We start from the raw sequence: 7,594 nt of genomic DNA on the forward strand, positions 1-7,594 counted from the left end.
TTCTGCCTATGTTTTCCTCTAAGAGTTTATAGTGTCTGGCCTTACATTTAGGTATTTAACCCATTTTGAGTTTATTTTTGTATGTGGTGTTAGGGAGTGTTCTAATTTCATTCTTTTGCATGTACCTGTCCAGTTTTCCCAGCACCACTTATTGAAGAGGGTGTCTTTTCTCCGTTGTACATTCTTGCCTCCTTTATCAAAGATAAGGTGACCATATGTGCATGGGTTTATCTCTGGGCTTTCTATCCTGTTCCATCGATCTATATTTCTGTTTTTGTGCAAGTACCAGGCTGTCTTGATTACTGTAGCTTTGTAGTATAGTCTGAAATCAGGGAGCCTGATTCCTCCAGCTCCATTTTCTTTCTCAAGATTGCTTTGGCTATTCGGGGTCTTGTGTTTCCATACAAATTGTGAAATATTTTGTTCTAGTTCTGTGAAAAATGCCATTGGTAGATAATTTATTTTCTTATTCATGAACATGAATACAAAGTACAAAGGTATTTTTCCATATTTATTTAGATCTCCTTTAATCTTTTAATGACATTTTGTTTTCTTCATAAAGGTCTTGCTTATCTTTTGTTGCAAGATTTATAATTGTTTATAATTTAATTATAATTAAGCTCCTTATTTTTAGTTACTATAAATTGTATTTTTAAAATACCTTTTCTAACATTGTTGCTGGTTTGTACACATGCAGTTGGCTTTTGTTTAGTGCTCTTACATACAAAATACTTGTTAAAGTCTTTAATTCCCTAATAATAATAATAATTTAATTCAATTGTTTATAAATGTATTAACTCTTTAAGGTTTTCCATGAAGACAGTTGATATAAACAATAAAATAATGACATTTTATTTCCTTCTTGCAAGTGTGTGTGTTTATCTGTGTGTCTGTCCAGGTGTGTGAACAGACTGACTAAAACTGTCTGTAAATGTTGGACATGGAGATAAGACATCTTTGCAGTATTACTGATTTTACAGAGAATGCTTTTAAACTTTCCACCATCGAATATGATGTTTGCTCTAGATTTTTTTGTAGACACCCTTTATGACTTGCAGGATGTTCTTTTCTATTTCTGGCTTATTAATAACTTTTATCATGAATTGTTGAATGTTATTGAATACTTTTTCTGTATCTATTGAAACGATCGTACTTTTTCTCCTTCAGTGTTTCATTGAGAAAATGAACAGATTTTTCTCATGTTAAAGCAACCATGTGTTTATGAAACAAATCTTTTAAAATATTATTGTATTCAATTTGGTAATATTTGTTTTATATATTTTTCATGTATTATCATGAGTGAGATTTATCTGTAATTTCCCTTTCTTCTATTGCCTTTGTCTGCCAAGGCATTAAGGTTGTACTAGCTTCATAAAATGAAGCAGGGGGCAGGGTTTATTCCTTTTTTTTTTTTCTCCTGTAAAGTGATGTGGGCTTGGTGTTTTGTTGGTGGGCTTAATGGTTGATTCATTTTTTTCAGAGCTGTAGGAACATTCAGCTTCTCTGTTTCTTTTTTAGTTTGTTTTAGGAATTTAAATTTTTATAGAATTTGTCCATTTCTCTTGTTTTCAAATATTCTAATGTAAAGTTAGTTATGATATTTTCTTCTCAATATTTTAAGCCTTGCTTCATCTGTAGTTGTATTTCATTCTAATTATGCTTATTTGTGATCTCTTGGTCTCTGCCTCTCCTCTGCCTCTGTAATTTGATCATGCTTGCTATAGGTTTATCAATTTTGCTGGCCTTTAAAAAACCTTTTGGCTTTGTTGATCTTCACTATATATTTTTTCTATTTTGTTAATTTCTGCTTTTTATTATTTCTTAAATTTGAGGTTCATTTTACTATTTTTCTAACTTACTAATTTAGAATAACTCATTAATATTTAGACTTTTAAAAAATACCAGCATTGGGCTTCCCTGGTGGCGCAGTGGTTGAGAGTCCGCCTGCCGTTGCAGGGGACATGAGTTCGTGCCCCGGTCCAGGAGGATCCCACATGCCGCGGAGCGGCTGGGCCCGTGAGCCATGGCCGCTGGGCCTGCATGTCTGGAGCCTGTGCTCTGCAACGGGAGAGGCCACAGCAGTGAGAGGCCCGCGTACCGCAAAAAAAAAAACAAAAAACAAAAAACATACCAGCATTAAAGATTATACATCTCCCTTTATGTATCATTTTTATTAAGTCCCACATTTTTTTTTTTTTTTGGCTGTGCCCTGCGGCATGCGGGATCTTAGTTCCCCGACCAGGGATCGAACCCTTGCCCTATGCACTGGGAGTGCAGAGTGTTAACCATTGGACCTCCAGGGAAGTCCCTAAGTTCCACAGTTTTGATAGGTAGAGTATTCAATGTTTAATTCCAAGTTTTTATAATTTTCATTATTATTTCTTCTTCAACCCATTAATTACTTAGATAGTTTTAGCATTTCGAATATATGGGAATTGAAACTTTGGGGGAGAGGGTACCGAGTTCCAACCAAAATGAGTTGTTGTAAGAAATCTTGTTCTGTAAATTATAGAGTAATTGAAATCAGTATTAGATTGAAGTATGTGCAAGTGATGATTTTCAACTGTTTTTGACATACAAATAGTAATTTCATATGGTTCAACATACAGAAACTTGCCTTATGGCCTATGATATCTTTATTCTGTGTAAAAGTTCTGAAAATTCTTGAAAAGAATATGTATACATTATTTTTTAAATAAATTTATTATTTATTTTTGGCTGCAGTGGGTCTTCATTGCTGCATGTGGGTTTTCTCTAGTTGTGGCAAGTGGGCGCCACTCTTCATTGTGGTGCACGGGCTTCTTATTGTGGTGGCTTCTCTTGTTGCGGAGCATGGGCTCTAGGCATGCAGGCTTCAGTAGTTGTGGCATGTGGGCTCAGTAGTTGTGGCTCGTGGGCTCTATAGAGCAGGCTCAGTAGTTGTGGTGCATGGGCTTAGTTGCTCCGCGGCATGTGGGATCTTCCTGGACCAGGGATCAAACCCATGTCCCCTGCATTGGTAGGTGGATTCTTAACCACTGTGCCACCAGGGAAGCCCTATGTATACATTATTTTTGAAAGCAGGGTTCTGTATGTGTCTAGAAGATGAAACATGATAATATGTTGTTCAAATCTTCTGTGTCTTACTGATTTTTTTGTCTGCGTGAACTATCAGTTACTGAGAGAGATATTTGCAAATCTTTGACTATGATAATGGGTTTATCTAATTCTATTTGTAGTTTGTAATTTTTGCTTCATTTATTTTGAGCTTATGTTATTAGGACATTCAAATTAGAGATTGTTTTGTCTTTCCCATAAACCAAGCCATGTATCATGACCGTCTCTACCTTTAATAATGTGTTTATTACTATCACTTTTCCTGTATCATCTGTATGTCTTATATGTGTCTGCTGAAAATATCATATAGCTGAATTTGGAATTTTTTATCTGACCTTCTTTGTCTTGGAGAGTTTAGTCCATTTACATTTATTCTGTTTACTGAATTACTAATACTCAGTACTACTGTTTTCTTTTGTGATTTTTCTTTGTTCTAATATGTTTCCTCCTTCCCTTTCTTGCCTTCTGATTTAAGTTTAATCTATTTCTCATTCTTTTAAAGGGTACCTTAGACATTTTAATATCATATTCAGTTATTTACATTTAAAGTTAATCAGTATTTTTGTCCTCCTCGCAAATAATGTGAAGACCTGAAAATCCTTAACTGTGGTCACCACTATTCCTAATTTGTATGCTATTATTTTCAGAGATTTAAGTTCTATCTTGATTTTTTTTTTATGAAACAAATTAGGGATTATTTTATTATTTTATACAGTTAACATTGGTTTAGATTTACCTACAAGTTTACTATTATTTTCCTCACCATTTCCTTTTATATCTGAGATCTTTCTTTGAACAATCATTTATCTTCTTTCTGAAGTACATGTTTCTGAAGTATACTAAGTTAGATGCTAACTTAGTGAAGTTCTGTTAATAATAAACTAAGTTTTGTTTTGTTTTAATTAAATGTCTCTTGCTATTGTTCTTGAAAAATATTTTCATGACTATAAAATGACTCAGTTGACAATTGTTTTCTCTTAGTACTTTATTATTGCTTCAATTCTTCTGGTTTTCATTGTTACTGCAGAGAATTCAGCTGTTGGTTTTAATCATGATTCCTTTATATGTAATCTCTGTATTCTATCTAGCTGCTTTTAAAATCTTCTCTTTGACTTCATTGTTCTGCAGTTTTACATGATGTGTCTGGGCATGAATTTCTTATAATTTATCCTGGTTTAGGTTCTTGAATCTGAGGGTTGATGTTTTTCATGAATTCTGGAAAAGTATTAGTTATTTCTTTGAATATTTCTTCTCCCCTGTTCTCTTGTTTCTTCTTCTGGAATTCGCAATAGATATATATTGGGCCTGCCTGCTCACTCTATCCTCCATATCTTATAACCTCTGTTTCCTATTTTTCTCTTTCTCTCTTTCTCTCTGTGTGCTGCACTTTAAATAATTTCCTCAGAGTTGTATTCCAGTTCACCAGTACACTTTCACTTGTATTTAATCTGCTGTTTAACCTGTGTATTGAGCTTTTAATTTAACTTCTTATATTTTTTAAAAGTTCTAGTTGGTTTCTTTTCAGATCTGCCTGGTTCAATTATGGTTTTCTATTTTTTATTCATATTTTCAATCTATTTTATTGTCTTAAATCTATTAAACATTTATTTATTTTTATCTTTAAACATTTTATATTTGTACCTAGTTATTCAAGTGTCTCCTATATTTGCTTATTTGATTCTGCAGTTTGTTACTTCTGCTGATCCTAGCTCATAGTGTCTTCATGTGTTTAGTGAATTTTCATTTTGTTCCTGTATTCATTGAGCTGCATCCAAAGGAATTTTTGAAATTCCTGTGTTTTCTTCTGCCAGGTGCCTGGAGCAGTACCAATCCAGGACCACTTTATTTTATGTTTTTTTTTTGGCCGTGTCGGGTCTTATTTGAGGCACACGGGATCTTCATTGCGACATTCTGAATCTTTCGTTGTGACATTCTGGATCTTTCGTTGCAGCGTGGGCTGTTTGTTGTGGCACGTGGACTCTGTAGTTGTGGCACGTGAGCTCTAGAGCGTGTGGTCTCTGTAGTTTGCGGCACATAGGCTCTCTAGTTGAGGCGCGTGGGCCCAGTAGTTGAGGCGTACGGGCTTAGTTGCCCTGCGGCATGTGGGATCTTAGTTCCCCAACCAGGGATTGAACCTGCATCCCTTGCATTGGAAGGCGGATTCTTAACCACTGGACCACCAGGGAAGTCCTTCCAGGGCCTCTTTAAACCAAAATTTTTTCTTGAGGCTTTTCAGGCCACAGAGTTAGTGCAAGTACCAAACTAAGCAAGTATTCTTTTGTCATTAGGAATTCTCTGGGTTGTGTGTGTGTGTGTGTATAATTCCCCTCCCCCCTGCCCCCCCACTCTTCTCAGAGCCATTCCTGACACAGGCATGTTTCCTTCTACGGCCCACATGTGCTGTCTTCTCTTCCAGCACATGTGGGCCATTAAAACCAGGTGCTAAGCCACCAGGAATTCACAGAATCTCTGAGAGCAAATGCAGGCTCTAATCCTTGTTAACCCCTGTGGAATATTGCACTTTCTCTTTTCTGGCCTTCTGTGGTTTTTCTTATTTTACCACCAGTCCAGCCATACTTAGCATTTTCAGTTTTTTACTGAGAGGTGTTCTCTATACAAGTAGTCTGCCATATTGCTGGAGATGGACGTCTCAATTCATTCTTTAGTGGAAAATTTTCTCTGCAAGGGAATTTGAATCCATTTGCACAAAATGTATATGGTATTGCATATTAAATTATTTCTGTTTAAACTCGTGTTATGGGGCTATATTTCAAATTCTTAAATGGTGCTATTTAATATTCTGATTTCTTTAAGTATATTTGATCGGAGATGGGTGTAGTTAGCTGCTAATTCTCTTGGGGACTATTTAAATCTAATTAGGTACATGTTTCCTGAGAGCGTATTTATAAATAAAAGACTTCGAAGTCCTCTGACTTCTTTGTTCTTAGGGCTGCCTTATTTTTTTAATGTTGTTAATTGTGCCCTGGTTTGTTCCCCAGGGTATGAACCTGCTTTGGAGGTGGCTGTTTAATCTACAAAAGTCCTCATTAATGGTAACCTTTTTTCTTAGCTGTTGTTCTGGAAGTGTAATAAATATTAACAATTATGTATTTTGTTTTAAATTTCCACCAGATGAATTGGTTTGGCTGATCTTCACCCAAAATTGGGACCAAATCCAAACCATTTTGACAGTTTAGAAAAGTTAGTTAATGTTTTCCTTTATTTTGCTTAAATTGTCATAGTCTCTGAACATTATGAGGTTTTCCCATAACCATTTAATTACGGAGATAGTTTCCAATTTTTTTAAATGATAATTTTTTTTAAACATTGGTTACTCTGATGTGCAATGGAGCATAGTAGATTTCTTTTCCATCGATGCTGAAAATTAAGTGTCCCCAAGTGGTAGAAAGGAACTTTGAAGAAGAAAAACTATTGCCAGATGGGCTTGGGTGGTTCAGAAAAACCTTGGAAAGGCAAAAAATGTATATCAAATGCAATCTTCATTTTCTGAAGAACTACTACTAACACCATGTATTTGTAAATCACTTTTTTGAAATTCTCTTTCCTTTTATTAACATATCTTTGCCATGTGACGCCAATAAATTCAATGCAACCCAAATTAGAGATTGGTCATTATTTTACTTAGAACCCTGAATTTCTTAATAGCTAATTTTATGAGTCTTAAAACCAAGATTGCTCATTTATATTATCAAAAGATATAAATAAACTTAGAATTCCTTCTCAAATTTATACAGTGAAAAACCCATATAACTCCACCTAGATTCTACCATTAATTTATTAGTATACTTGTTTTACTCTCTGTCCATCTTCCAATCCCTCTAGTAATCATCTTGTTCTTTTAATGCACTTCAAAATATATTACATACGTTAGTACACTTTACATGAATTACTTCAACATGCATGTCATTAACTAGCTTTTAATATTTGTTTACAGTTTTTTTTTCTTTTAAGGTAAAATTTACAAAAAATGAAATGTACAAATCACAAATGTATGTTTTCTGAGTTTTGATAAATGCATATACCTATGTAACCTACACTCAAGATAAGACATTGTCATCACCCCAGAAAGTTATCTCTTGCCTCTTCATAGTTAATTGCCACTACTCACCCACCTCCACTCCTCACCCCAACCTTCAGCTCTGAGGAAATCACTGTTCTGATTTTTCCTACTGTGAATTAGTTTTGCCTGTTTTGGAATTATGCAGTATGTAATCTTTTGTTTACACAAAAGATTCTTTCACTCAGCATGTTTGAGACATGAAGATATCCCCCTATACTTTGTCTAAAAGCTTTATGGTTTTAACTTTTACATTTAGGTCCTTGATCCACTTCAAATTAATTTTTGTGTATGGTGTGAGTGTGAGGTAGGGGTTAAGTTCCTTTTCTCATATGGATATCAAGCTGTTTAGGCACCATTTGTTGAACAGCTTCTCCTTCCCCTATTTTGTTGCTTTGGTGCCTTTATCAAAAATTAAGT

Source organism: Physeter macrocephalus, chromosome 6 (genome assembly GCF_002837175.3).
Source record: "Physeter macrocephalus isolate SW-GA chromosome 6, ASM283717v5, whole genome shotgun sequence".
NCBI lineage: Eukaryota > Metazoa > Chordata > Mammalia > Artiodactyla > Physeteridae > Physeter > Physeter macrocephalus.